This window comes from Carcharhinus amblyrhynchos, chromosome 11 (genome assembly GCF_965287045.1).
Source record: "Carcharhinus amblyrhynchos chromosome 11, sCarAmb.v2.hapA, whole genome shotgun sequence".
Taxonomy (NCBI): Eukaryota; Metazoa; Chordata; class Chondrichthyes; order Carcharhiniformes; family Carcharhinidae; genus Carcharhinus; species Carcharhinus amblyrhynchos.
The window spans coordinates 48,960,906-48,975,935 of NC_137334.1; the positions used below are offsets into that span (position 1 = coordinate 48,960,906).

Sequence of the window (15,030 nt, forward strand, 5' to 3'; positions counted from 1 at the left end):
GGTTCCCCTTCAGCTAATTCACCTTTGCTTTGTTTCTCACCCCCCACCCCCACCGCCAAACTAGTTTAAATTCTCCCGTGTGACTCTAGCAAACCTCCCAGCCAGAATACTCATGCCCTTCCAGTTTAGATCCAACCCGTCCTCCTTGTACAGGTCCCATCTGCCCCGGGAGGGACTCCAATGGTCCAGATATTGGAAACACTCCCTCCTACTCCAGCTACGTGTTGAGCTACACTATCTTTCTATTCCTAGCCTCACCAGCACATGGCACAGGGATCCTGAAATTACAACCTCAAGGTCCTGCTATTTAACTTTCTACCTAACTTCCTAAACTGCTGCTGCAGGACCGCATCACTCCTCCTACCAGTACCAATACGTACCACGACCTCTAGCTTTTCACCCTCTCCCTTCAGAATGCTTTCTGACCGTTCAGAGGCATCCTGAACCCTGGCATCAGGGAGGCAACATACCATCCTGGAATCTCTTTCACGTCCATAGAAACACCTATCTGCACCCCTAACTACAGAATCCCCTGTAACTATTGCTCTACTGCTCTTTGTCCCGACCTGCTTAACAGCAGAGCCAGTTGTGCCAGTAGTAGCAGCTTTGGCTGCTGCTACTGTTATCCCCTGATAGCCCATCTCCCCTAATAGCATCCAAAACAGTATATTTGCTAAATCCTACTTTCATCAGTTTCCAGATTACCTTAAACAGGAATCTAAAACAGACTGCAAGAGTCTGCTGAGAATGACAGCAAAGCACTTCTGAATTCATATCGAACTTGAAATATTGACTATTCCTCTCTCCACAGATGCTGCCAGACTTGCTGAGTTTTCCAGCATTTTTGTTTTTATATCTGCTGAGAATGTTAGTTTCAATCCATGCCATCAAGTCATAAAAAAGGCATCCTAAAGTTCTGACATTCAATACACATTATTCTAATGCCATCTGACAATACTGGAAAGAACATTTCTAATGACTCCTCAACCATGAATCCACAGAGGCAGCTGACAGCCTGGCATGTAACATCCAGTAGTTTGTAGAAGTGGGTGAGCCATCATCGATGGGAGAGTTGCAACAAGCGATCAAATGGATGACAATTCTCCAGCTAAGCAGCGTTTTATAACGGTTTTAGCAGAACTCCCTTGCTTTTGTGCGCTATTCTAATATTAATAAAATCAAGAAGCTCATCTGCTTTTTATCTGAAAAAACCTCTCAGCTTGCCTATCACTTTCAAAAATTTGAGTACATACATTCTCAGGTCAATTCTTCTGCCCCTTTAAATTGTACCATTTAGTTTGTATCAGCTCTCCTCATTCTGCCCACCAAATGTATTAGATAAGAACACAAGTTAGTTTACAAGTGTATATACAGGTAACCGTCCACAAATTGGTTGTTGCATAATATATAATTCTCATGAGTACAACCCAAAAAAAAAGCCTAAGCTTGATATTTTTTCACATTTAAAAACAACATTAGACAGAGGTTCATTTCTCTGCTCTTCTCCAAATCAGACATAATGGTAAGATTGTTCTAACAATAATTATTTTTTATATATAGCTTTTTTAAAAACTGCATTTTTTCATTGCTGCATTTTACACAACTAATAACCCAATATCTCAGCACTTCAACAGAGAATAGTGAAGACAAAGCCTTCCTTTAAATTACTTTATCTAATAGTTAATCCTGTATCTGTTCAGAATCCACATTGGCATTGAAAAACAGCAGAATGGTACAACATGGATCTCATTAGACTTTAACTTCCAAGCCAAGTTATGAATAGTAAATGAACAAGTGAATTACACTAGTTGAAAGTTACACACATTTTATATTGATTAAGCTCAATTAACGTATCTAGGAGAAAAAAAGTTTGCAATTCTTTCTTTAATTCATTTTAATTAATCTTAAGAATGAATGTTTCCATTTCTCATCACTTCAATGGATGTCATCTTTTTAAAAATCTTCAAACTCCAAGACAGACTGTAAAGACTCCAGATAAAAATTAAATGATCTGAAAAGTCCCAACTCATAAACATCTACATAATTAACAGTATTTAAGTTTATATCTGATTTAAAAGCAGTTGACAATCAATCAGAGACATAGCTGAACCACTCTGCACATGTTTGAATTGAATAAATTCACTTCCCCTTCTAGAAGTAAAGTGTCTGTAAAGTGTCAGTCTAGTAAACTGTCCGACCAACTGGTCATTAAAATATTATAATGAGTTAAGCTGGGACCTGATTTCGGTGCAGCAAATTGGTTTGTAAACTCACAGACATTAAAAGGGAGACAATACTGAGCTAAGTCTTAACCAAAATGCTTCATTTATATTGTAAAGAAATGTTTGCTTATTAGGCAAACTTTGATTAGTAGCTTACTACGACAATATTGTGTTCTATTAACCAAGACCATGGCTGCTAAAACATAGCAAGAATTGAAATAACTGTAAATCTTATCAGAATACAGTATGCCCTTCAACACATTTTATTTTATCATACATTTCATGACACATCTGCTGGACCACAGTTATTGTGGGGATACAGCACCACTCCCCAACAGAAAAGTAATGAATGTCGAGTGCATTCAAGATCATTGAGTAATATGTTCTAGAATCAAGAAGAGGACAACCATACCAGATTTTGTAATGAACCAGATTTAGTTAATAATCTAACACTGAGGGAATACTTAATTAACAGTCATCATAATATGACTGAATTACCCCATAGATTCAAAAAGGAAAAACTTAACATTTACTAAGATTCTAGATTTTGGCAATCCTAACGTTAATGTGCTGACAGACACCAACAACAGCAAATTGGTTCAAATTGTTACTGGATGTTACTAAAGCAGAAGGGTGGGAAATGCTTGAAGATAATTTTAGCAGGAACAATATACACTCTTAAAAAGTAAAGACCTCTTATAAGCAAATCAAATGGCTATGGTTGACAAAACCAAAGAGATAGAATATGAAACTTAACTAAGATAGCAAACGTTACACAGAGGAACGTGAAAATAGACAAGAAAAATATCAAGGTTAACAAAAAGTTTTTACAACTGCATTAGAAAATAACATAGTCAAGGGCAATGTGAGTCCTTTTAAAAACAAATTGAGTTAATATTATTTATGATACAAAGAAAAAGCAACTGGGCAGATATTTACTTTGTATAAATCTTCACAGAAGGAAGGGATAACATAACAGGAAATTAATAATGAATCAAGGATAAATATTCTTCATATAAACAAAAAAAAAATCACAAATAATGAAAACGAATAAAACAATCCCCAGGACCTGATGATTTATATCTCAGAGTTTTAAAAGGAAGATGGTGAGCACATTTCTTCCATTTTGCCCATAATTGTTCCAAGCTCTCACAATTCAGGAATTGTCCCTGTAGGTTGAAAAATTGCAAATAACTCATTCATAAAGAGAGATGGGGAGAAAAAAAAAATCAGGATATTATAGAGCTGTTAGTCTAACACATATTGTGGGAAAGTTATTGGAATCTATAATTAAGGACAGTGATTGAATACTTGAGAAATTTGGGCCGATGACCTATGCTTAGCAAATGCACGTGAGCTGTGTTAGCTGAAATTAAAGCTTATAGAATTGAAACTGAACTACTGGCCTAGTGAGAGACAGTAGAGATAATAGGGCATGTATCTACATTGAAAGGAACTGCTTAGGGGTATGACACAATGATCTGTGCTGGGGTACCTACTATTCACTATATTTATTCATAACTTAGCACAATACTGAACCATATATCCAAGCCTGCGAATGACAATGACAAGACCATCAATTACAAAGCAACACTGATAAAGTGGGAAAATTGTGACAGATAGATTTCGATGCAAGGATTATTTAGAATTACAACTCTACAGTGCAGAAAGAGGCCCTTCAGCCCATCAAGTCTGCACCGAACACAATCCCACCCAGGCCCCACCTCCATATCCTTACATACTATACCCACTAATCCCTCTAACCTACACATCCCTGGACACTAGAGGGCAATTTCTTAGCATGGCCAATCAACCTAACCTGCACATCTTTGGACTGTCGGAGGAAACCGGAGTACCCAGAGGAAACCCATGCAGGCACAAGGAGAATGTGCAAACTCCACACAGACATGACCCGAGCCGGGGACTGAACCCAGGACCCTGGAGCTGTGAAGCAGCAGTGCTAACCACTGTGCTACCATGCTGCCATTTCATCCATTTGAAATCAAAAATAAACATGAATACAACTTAATGGTGAAAAACTAGGAACAGAGGAGGATCAGACAGATGTAGGAGTCTACGTGCACACATGACCAAAATACTACACAAGTCAGTACACAAAAACAACAAACAGGTTAACAGAATGTTAGTCTTTGTAACTAGAGGACTAGCTATACGAGAAGAGGAAATTTTGCAATGACTAGACAAAGTCCTGATTATATCCTATCTGGAATGCCTACGTACAGTTGTGAATTCTGCACCATAAATGATACACTGACCTTAGAAAAGAATACATCACATGTTGACCAGAATGTCACCAGAGATAACATATGGGAAGAGATTACATAAAATAGGCTTGTATTCCTGGAATATAGCAAGATAAGGATGACTTGGTCAAGGTTTTCAGAGATTTGAAAGGAATTGAGAGGACAGCTAGTGAGAAAAGTTTCCATAGTTGGGGAGTCTAGTACAAGAGCACATAATCTTAAAATTAGTGCCAATTTTAGGAAGTTAGGAAGCATTTCCACACACAAAAAGGTGGCTGAGTTGTGCCACCATTTTACAAAAGACATAAAATCCCTACAGCATGGAGGGAGGCCATTCAGCCAATTGAACCTGCACCAACAACAATCCCACCCAGGCCCTATCCGCGTAAACCCACATATTCTTCCTGCTTATCACACTGACACTAAGGAGTCATTTTGCATGGCCAATCTACCTAAACTGCTTAATTTTGGTGTGTGGGAGGAGATTGGAGCACCCAAACGAAACCCACACAGACATGGGAAGAACATGCAAACTCCACACAGACTGTGACCTGAGGCCAGAATTGAATCTAGGTCCCTGGCACTGTAAGCCTTCATATTGCTCAACTAAATTTAAATTGGAAACTGATTTGTCTTCTTCTAAACCAGGATACAAATGGGTATGGTGTCAAGGCAGGTGGATAGAGTTAGGATCCAATACTGGTATAATTTCATTGAATGGAAGCACAGGCTTTAAGCGTTGAAGGGCCTACTCCTCTGCTTCTATTCCTATTGTTGGGGGCCAGGATTTGAAATCCCATGAGGCAATTTGGCCTCAGCTAAAAATGGATAGACCCTGCCTCCCCTTTAATTTTTATCCCTCATTACTTTATTTTTCCATTTTTACACATTTACTTATTATCCTTTGCAATTCATAAGGTTACTGAAGAAATGTTAAATATACTGTACCAAGGAACATGTATGGTAGTAGATGGATGCTTGAGAGCGGGAGAGGTACTTTGTGGCAATGTCCCAAGGATCAGTGTTGTTTAACAGGGAAGGTTTATCAGGACAGGGGATGAGGGACTGTTATTGAGAGAGGTCAGAAAATTTAGGACTATTTCCCTTGGGACTGGGAAGATAACCTCATTGCGAAAACCGCTTGGTCTTGACAGATGGAAAAACGCTTCCCTTTGGTGACCGTCTCATTAACCAGAAATCAGAGATAAAATCATTACCAAAAGATTTAAAAGAAAGATGAGCAGAAATTTTTCCATTCAAGATTGGTAGGATCTGAAATGCCTGACCATGAAATATGAAGGCAGCTGAGTCCATGAATAACTTTTTAAAAGGAGTTTGACAGATTCTTGAGGATGAAGTTCTTTCAGGGTTACCAAGATAAAGCATGGATATCAGACTACAAACAAAACTGCTCTTTCACAGAAGCCAGGGCATGCATGACACGCCATGTGGCCTCCTTTAAGCTGTACGTTTTAATGATTCTAGGTAAAGTCATCGTAGTCTCAGATGATGATAGGTTGCTCTGAGACAGAGAGCTGACTCGTGGTGATTTAACCTGAGGGTCACCATACCTCAGGTAAGGGGCAAGGTTGAGAAGGCAGGCCTTCATGAATAACCTCAGCCATTATGGGAACTGAACCCATGCTTTTGGCATCTCTGCATCACAAGCCAGCTGTCCAGCTAAGCTAAACGAACGCACTTCCCCCCCCCTTCAATGATTCTATGAACATGGTAACATTCTATGTTTTAGTCTCAATTACCCAGAGCTGAAGCATGAATTCAAACAGAAAATAGATGTACATAAGAAACAGAAGGAGTAGATCAAATGGCCCTCTCTTCTGTTTAACCAGATGATGATTTCAACTCTACCTTCCCATCAACTGCAGATCCTTTAAAAATTCTCAGCTTTGAAAAGCTCCATTGTCAAGTATTTAGTTTTCGAGGGTACAAAGTTCCAAAGATTCACAGCCCTCAGTGAAGATAGTTCTCATCTCAGTCCAAAAATGCTGACCCCTTACCCGAGAGGATACCCACCAATTCTAGATTCTTCTGCCAAAGTAAACAACATCTCAGCATCTACACTCTAAAATGTACCAAGCATTGAAAAAAATGCTATTGTGTCAAATTATTTGACATACCTATCTACAAAAGTAACAATTTAAATTAATATATTGTGAACTCTATAGGTTTGTCATTTTCTTCCATAAACGATTAAGTTCCTTCAAAAGAATGTGTTAAATTTTGTTTGGTAACATTCCTATGAAGCACTTTAAGATGTTTGACCATGTTAAAACTGTTAAATAATTGAAGTTGTGTATGTGTACTCAAGTCTGAAAATAATTGAGCTAGAATTAAAGCAGTGAAATCATCAGATTAATCAACATTTTAAAAATAAATGATACCTTCTCATTTCAGGAAAAAATATTTTCCTCTTGTTGCTGATAGGCCTATTCTATACTGCAGCACTTTCATGTTTCATATTTCAGATTTTAAGTATTGCAACGCGTCCTTTTGGTCATTACTCCTGAATTTTGGGGTGCTTAAACTGTAATTTTAGCATTTTTTGCTTTACATAAAAACTTAAGCTGCAGCATATCCAAGTAAGCAAAGATCTACACTGGGCAAAATCAAAATTCAAGCCAGAGAGGTTCTGCCTAGCTACAACCGATACCAACCAAATCTGTATTGTAAATACACAACAAAAGTAGTGTAGCTGCTTGAAGTACACCAAATTGTACTCCAGCATCCATACTCAAGAAGTTAGTTTAAAAATGTATCACACAAATCCAAATTGATTTCACATTTCTTTGAATAGATAATTGTTCACTAAATATCACAATCAATTATAAGATGCTGAATCAGATCAATCTTAGGATGACTTACAAGTTCAAACTAGCAAGTTGCAGGCACTTTTGTAATGTAACAGCTTGTGACACAGATGGTACAACCCACTTCCAAATTAGAAGGGTGAGAGTTCATGTTCCACTCCAAACCTAGCTCAAAAATCTATGCTTACACTCCTGTGTAGTACTGAGTATATGATGCACCATCAGAGGTGCCTTTTGGATGAGGAGTTGAACTGTCACCACCACACCCTTCAATCCCCCAATCTGCTCTCTCAGGCGGACAGAAAAGATTTCAATGTGCTGTTCTGAAGAAAAGCAGAATGGTTACTCCAGTGTCCTCATTAATATCTATCCTTTAAATCAACATCACTAAATAAGCAGATCATCTGAGCATTATCGCACTGCTGTTTGTGGAGGCTTGCTGTCCACAAATTGGCTGCCACATTTCATACATTACAACAATGACTACACCTTAAATGCAATTCATTGGCTGTACAGCGCTTTAAGACATCCCAAAGTGCCATTTAAATGCAAGTTTTTCTTTTCTTTGATTCAAATTTCAATGGTACCTTACTGTAGAAAATCAAAAATACTGTTTCCATGTAAAATAATTCTCATTGTTTTTAAAATGAACATCCAGTAAAGGTCAGGCTACATTTCTCCCTCTTGTCATGTCAGATCATTTGGAACTAAAAAGCACTGCAGTATCAGTGATGCTGAACGGTAGAGGATGGAAAACAAACCATCACTGACGCTAAAGCTTCACACAACCTCTAAAGAAAGAGAACACTATTAGCAGGACCAAAGGTAATTAAGAAGGCATATGGCATGTTTGCCTTCGTCAGCCAGGGCACTGAGTAGAAGAGTTGGGAAATCATGATGCATTTATACAAAATCTTAGTTAGGCTGCATTTGAAATATTGCATACAGTTCTGGTCACCACACCACCAGAAGGATGTGGAAACTTTAGAATGTGTAAAGAAGGTTCACCAGGAAGAAGCCTGGTCTCCACTGGCGATGAGAAGAGGTGAAGATGGAGGTGGAAGGGAGACCTGATAGAAGTCTACAAAATTATGAGAGGCATAGACATTGTGGATAGTCAAAGGCTTTTTCAAGGGTGAAAGTGTCAATTACAAGGGGACACAGGTCCAAGATGGTGGGGGGGAGGGGGGGAAAGAAGCTTAAGGGAGATGTGTGGGGGGAAGCCTTTCCACACAGAGTGGTAGATGCCTGGAATGCACTGCCAGCGAAGATGGTGGAAGCAGGCATATTAGCAACATTTAACAGGCATCTGGATGGATACATGAATAGGGAAGGGATAAAGGGATATGGACCAAGTAAGAGAAGGGCTTTTACGTTAGTTAGGGCATCATGAGTGGCACAGGCTTGGGTGGCTGAAGAGCCTGTTCCTATGCTGCACTTTTCTTTGGATCCCTGGAACTATGGTCCTCAAAGCTTGAACAAGATCAAAAATGATTCATTGCTGAATGCATCTTACTCCCTGCTGCCATCAGACTTTTGAATGAACCTACCTTGCAATAAGTCGATCTTTCTCTACACCCCAGCTATGACTGTAACGCTACATTCTGCACTCTCTCGTTTCCTTCTCTATGAACGGTATGCTTTGCCTGTATAGTCTGCAAGAAACAATACTTTTCACTGTATGCTAATACATGTGACAATAATAAATCAAATCAATTTTAACATACTTACATAACACCCATGCAATTTTAACAGTTGCATCCCCCAAACTTTATATTGGTAGCACCTTCACTCAAAAATCTTCAAAATTTTAGAAGCTGAAGAGACAACAGTAGCAGACACATAGGAAGACTACTAGCTGCAAACTCCCCTCCAAGCCACACACCATCCTGACTTGGAACTACATTGCTGTTTCTTCACAGTTGCTGGGTCAAAATTCTGCAACCCCCTCCATAACAATACCATGGGTGCACTGGAGGAGCTGAACATGCCCATTGCTCACAAAAATCCTCTTTAACATACTGATCGAGCATCCAAGCAATTTCAACAATTGCATTCCCCAAACTTTACATTTGGTAGCATATTTACTCAAAAGTCTCCATGCTTTTAAAAGTCAAAAAGACAACGTACGCATGGGAACATTAATAACTGCAAGCATCCCTTCATACCACACACCATCCTGACTTGGAACCACATTTCTTCTCGTTCACCATTGCTGGGTCAAAATTCTGGAACTCCTTCCTAACATTATTATGGATACACCGGATGGGCTGCAGCAACAAATTGTCACAGGCAATTACAAATGGGTAATAAATGCTGACTCAGCAATTTTTTCACATGCTGTGAAAAAATTTTGAAAAATTCAAAGTTTGTTCTTGCCCTGCAAAAATTGGAATTAAGCAATGGAAGTAATACAGAAAAGGAATGCAATGCCAAAAATTGTATTGTTATATAAAATGCAACTGCCAATTGTAAGGGTAGACTGTGCTAAGAAGCCCACGTATAAGCGCCTTGTTGTTAACCAGTTAAAATTGTAGATTTAATCAACCCATGACTGAAATCGCTTGGCACTGTTTCAGGAATTCATGTTTATGCAAGTGACGGGAAAGCAAAATTAAACAAACCAGAGAAAGCTGCAAAGAATACTGAATTGTCTGTTCTGTCTGCATCTTTTTAAACTTTCTGAATTGGATCTGAATTGCTCAAAGGTGTCATTCAACTTGCAGTGAATCATCTCATCACAAGAGACTGTACAGTCATCATTTACAATATTTCTTTCCCCATTTGTAACTTGCTCTCACTTTTGCCAGGGTTCACATCTTAACTAAAAATCTAAAGGACAATAGGTAGACAACAAATCATTTATAATCATTGGCTACCTAAGTGTTCAGAGCTACCTGGGTTAATCTCTAATAATGAATTTCCTACTCAAGTCAAAGCAATTTTTCAAATTCTCAGCATTAAAAAGTGCAAAACTGGTTCAGCACAATACACAGAATTTTTGAAGCTCCTTCTATTGATCTTACTATGCGTGCTCACTCAACTTAACACCATCACAGGCAGGCACATCTGCCTGAACTCAAACGTGTGCTGGAGGCGGCCTTATGGCACAGTGGTAGCATCCATGTTAGAACCTAATTCCAGATTTGTTGGCCACGGAAGGAGTGTTCAGGGGCTAATAATTAGCTCGGGAATCTTTCCACAATTTTCCACCACCCAAAGGATAAAAAAAACGTCAGTGCAAAAATATGCTTTAAAAAAAACTTGTGTTAAACAATATTTTGCAGGCTCAACAAAATGAGAATCTGCGCACCTGTGAATTAATTGCCAATCAGAAGTGGCATAGAATTATCATATCCCTACCGTGCAGAAAGAGACTATTCAGCCCATTGAGCCTGCACCAACAACAATCCCACCTAGGCCCTATCCCCATGTAACCCCACATTTTACCCTGCTAATCCCCATGATACTAAGGGGCAATCAAATATGGCCAATTAACCCTCAAATCTTTGGACTGTGCGAGGAAACCCAGGCAGATAAGGGAAGGTGCAAACTCCACACACAAAATTACCAGAAGCTGGAATTGAACCAGAGTTGTAAGGAGAGTTTATGCCATGGATATATTTAACAATTAATGTCAAAATAATTGAACAGTTTGGAAAGTGTTTTTTTTATTCAACATTGGCCAACATTTATTTCCCACCCCAAGATGCTCGAGATGGCGACGGCTTCTTGAACTGCTGTAGGTAACCCCCAGTGCTGTTAGGGAGAGAATTCAGCCATGACAGTGATGAAACAGTGACCTATTTCTAAGTCAGAATGCTGAGTGACTTGGAGAGGAACCTTCAGGTAGTGATAAGTATCCACTACCCATTTTCTAGATGGCACAGGTCATTGGTTTGGAAGGTGCTGCTTAGAGAACCTTGGCGAATTCATGCAGTTCATCTTGTAGATGGTACACATTGCTGCCGCTCTCCATTGATGGTCGAAGGATTGAATTTTTGTGGAAGGGGCAGCAATCAAGTGGGCTGCTTTGTCCTATATGATGTCCAGCTTTGAGTGTTGTTGAAGCTGCGCTCATCCAGACAAGTGGACAGCACTCCATCACACTCCTGACTTTTGCCCTGTAGATGGTGGACAGGCACTGGGGAGCCAGGTGGTGAGTTATGTGCTTCAAGCTCCCATCCTTTGGGCTTGCTATTGTAGTATTTATATGACTAGTTCAGTTCCTTTTCTGATCAATGGTAACCTCCCCAGGGTGTTGATAGTAAGGGATTCAGCGATGGTGATGCCATTGCATGTTATGGGGTAATGGTTACATCCTTGCTTGTTGGGGATGGTCACTGCCCAGCACTCATGTTACACAAATGCAATGTGCCACAGGTCAGCCCAAGTCTGGATATAGTCCAGATCTTGCTTCACTCAGACATGGACTGTTTCAATATCTGAGTCGTGGATGGTGCTGAACATTGTGCTGTCTTACCAGGCACAAGTCAGGGATGTGATGGAATACTTGCCATTTGCATGGATGGGCTCAGCTCCAACAATGCTCAAGAAGCACACATTACGCAGGACAAAGCAAACTGCTCGACTGCTGTCCGTTCCACAAACATTCAATCCCTCCATCACCAATGACAGCGGTGTGTACCAACCACAAGATTGCACTGCAGTAACTCACCAAGGTTCCTGATCACTTCTGACCTTACGATGGAAGGAAGATCATTGATGAAGTAACTGGATATGGTTGGGCCTAGGGGCGAGGAACTCTGCAGCGATTTCCTAGAGCTAAGATGATTGACCTCCAGTCACCACAATCATCTTTGTTTTTGCCAATGTCAATGATAGCTAAACAAAAACTTTTTTAACCCCATTTTTTGCTAAACAAATCAGCAAAAATGATTTTCGGTCCAGAGAATCTATGGGTTAGGTATAGTGTAAAGTTCCCTTTACATAACCAAAATGAAATGCCTCTGCCCAAAGCACCGAAAGAAAACCTATTCTAATACAGGCATAACTGCTCCCGTATCAGTCATTGTTGTGGCATCTCAGAAGATTGCCAAAATTTGCTTTGAAATTAACTAAATCAAAACCAACTTAAATTATTTCTCACAAACTTAAGTAGAGACTTGTACCTGATTAGTCAGGACTGACGTTTCAGCTAAAGCTCAAGGCGAAGGTTATTTCTTCAAATTCCCTGCACCACTTTCTCACTATTCACAGTAAAAGTGCCATCACATGATACAACTGTGCAAAATCCAAGATTCTTAAAAATAATTTTTAGACCATTGCACTATATATACAGCTGTTTCAGGGAGTAGGCTTGACAGGATTGCTCTGTGGAAACTAGCATGGACATGATGGGGTGAATGGCCTTTTGTGCTAAATATGGTTTTGCACAATGCAAAGATATCAGATGAAGTATTCCAAGTCTTAGATTCTTAAACCACAAATAAACTACAAGGGTGGGATTTTCTGGCTGCCTTCACTCCAAAACCGGAAAATCCCACCCAGGTTCATCAGACCTTTTCATGGTCTGCCCCTTGCCCGCTACAATTCCTATGGCAGGAAGGACAGGAAAATTCGCCCCCAGATGTCGGACTTCCAAAGAGGAAAACAAACAAACCTACATTTATATACCACTTTTCACAACCACCAGGATGTTCTGAAGTACTTCAAAGCCAATGAAGTAGTTCTGAAGTGCAATCATCATTGTAATATGTGCATGTAAATGGATAATGAAACCAATGAACATACAAAACGTCTGGCAATTCCAAATGGAAAACTCCACTGTATTCTAGCTTCAAATCAGAAAATTTAATCGTCCACAGGACATAGACGTAGAAAAGAATAACATTTGGACTAAACTTCTGTAAAGAGCAAAAACAATATTTAAGGTCGCAACAATTTCCCATTTACAGAAAAAACAGAGTTCCTCAAGCTCTAAGAGGAAAGGTGCAAGTTTAGTGTGTCATTACTTATTTGGTCCCCATCTTAAGCAACTGTCTCTAGGTACAATTTCTAACTCGGAGTCCAAAACTTTTATCAGATTTGTTTAAAATGTAACAATGCAAGGACATGTTATTTTAATACTAGCGTGCGTTACATACCATCACAAAAGAGGTATTAGTTTGAATCTTAACCAATGTGGCACTAGTTTGATCCTAAAGCCTTCGGCACAAATATCACCTCAAGGAGGTCGGCACTACTTGAGAACGACCAATAGAAAATGTATCAAAATTAAAAATGTCTATATAAAGTATCAGATTATGACTCAGCTCTCACCAAGGCCGAGGATATCCTATAACGTCCAGAAGTTTTTCAGAGACCTGTGCAGACAATACGATCTCACTTTACAAATTCCCAGCACACAAACATTGTAAACAGGTGACAAAAATTTCTATTATCAAGTCAGCACATCCTGACAATGTGAATTGCAGTTTCCATCAAGTGCAGGAGGAGCTGACCCTCAAGGAGAATATTAGAATCCAAAATAAATTTAAACATACGTGTTCTGTACATATACAAGATCTCAAATGCTGCTTTATATTAATCACTGCAAGAAACTTTAATAAGATGTTTTAGTTGAAAACATACAGCACACATTAGCATTCAAATCATCCGGTTGCATTCAAATAAATTCTCACAGATAAAGCAGGAAATGCTGGAAATACTTCGATCAGGTAGCACCTGTTTGATTGACATGGTGATCTGAAACATTAGTTTGGATCCTTTATTAAAACAATGCAACTCATCCAAATTTCTCGTATTTTTGTTTTGGTTCTGATATCTATCATTCACAGCTTCTTGATTATAAAAATGTGTCAGTCAGTTTACAATTGATCTGTCATCATTTGCCTTCAAGGAGGAAAGGTAGAAAGCTTTAGGGAGGACATTACAGAGGTTAGAGACTCAGCAGACATGGTTGCTAATGCTGGAATGATGAAGAATAGGGGTGTGCAGTGGAGGAGTTGAGGTCTCAAGAGGATTATTAAAGATAAAAGAGTGAGGAAAATGAATAAGAATTTTAAAACCAAGGAGTTGCCAGGCCAGGAACCAACGTAGATCAACAAACACCATGGATGGATGAACATGGCTTTTTGCAAGTTATGATAAGGTCAGCAGAGTTTCAGATGAGTTCAAGTTTACAGAGAGCGCAAGGTGGGAAGCCAAACAGGGAAGCATGGAAATAGTCAAGTTTAGACATGCTAAAGAACTGGTTGAGTGTTTCATCAGCAGGTGAACGGAGGCCAGGGAGAAATGGATAATGGTGGATGTAGTCAGCAGCTCAGTTCAGGGTTAAAAATAGGACATCAATATTGCGACTGGTGTGGTTCAGAATCAAGACAGTGATCACAGACTGGAATGGAGTAAAAGTCTAGGGAATGAAGTTTGTGCTGGGGAACAATGATAATGGGGGCAATTTCCCACTCCAACGTACTGCTTTTTTAGTGCAGCGGGCCAGGAGACTATCAGCGGCCGATTCGCACTCGACGTCTGAGCCTCCGAGCATCAGGAGGCCCTTATATAAATGCGATTCAAATCTTATTAGGGGGCCTGGGACTAAAACCCACCCCACCTCTCCCCCAAGGAGTATTTCACTCCAGCAGGGTTTACAATAGCTCCCCAACACCATCAGAGTGGGGGGAGCACTGAGGACCCCCAGTGGGGGTGGAACCCAATGGGCACTGCCAGCCTGGGCCCCTGCCACCACCCAAG

The 15,030-nt window shown here is 39.7% G+C and overlaps 1 protein-coding gene across 5 annotated transcripts in view; it reads right to left on the reverse strand.

Moving 5' to 3' along the window:
• Window positions 1-15,030, reverse strand: part of tlk1a (tousled-like kinase 1a) — a 162,570-nt gene that overhangs the window by 110,783 nt on the left and 36,757 nt on the right. The window contains exon 2 of one of the 5 annotated variants that reach the window (XM_080199047.1): window positions 8,865-8,969. The exons of the other annotated variants lie outside the window; for them this stretch is intronic. The gene's annotated coding sequence lies outside the window, so the exon portion shown is untranslated. The remainder of the gene's footprint in view (window positions 1-8,864; window positions 8,970-15,030) is intronic. 5 annotated transcript variants of the gene reach the window in all.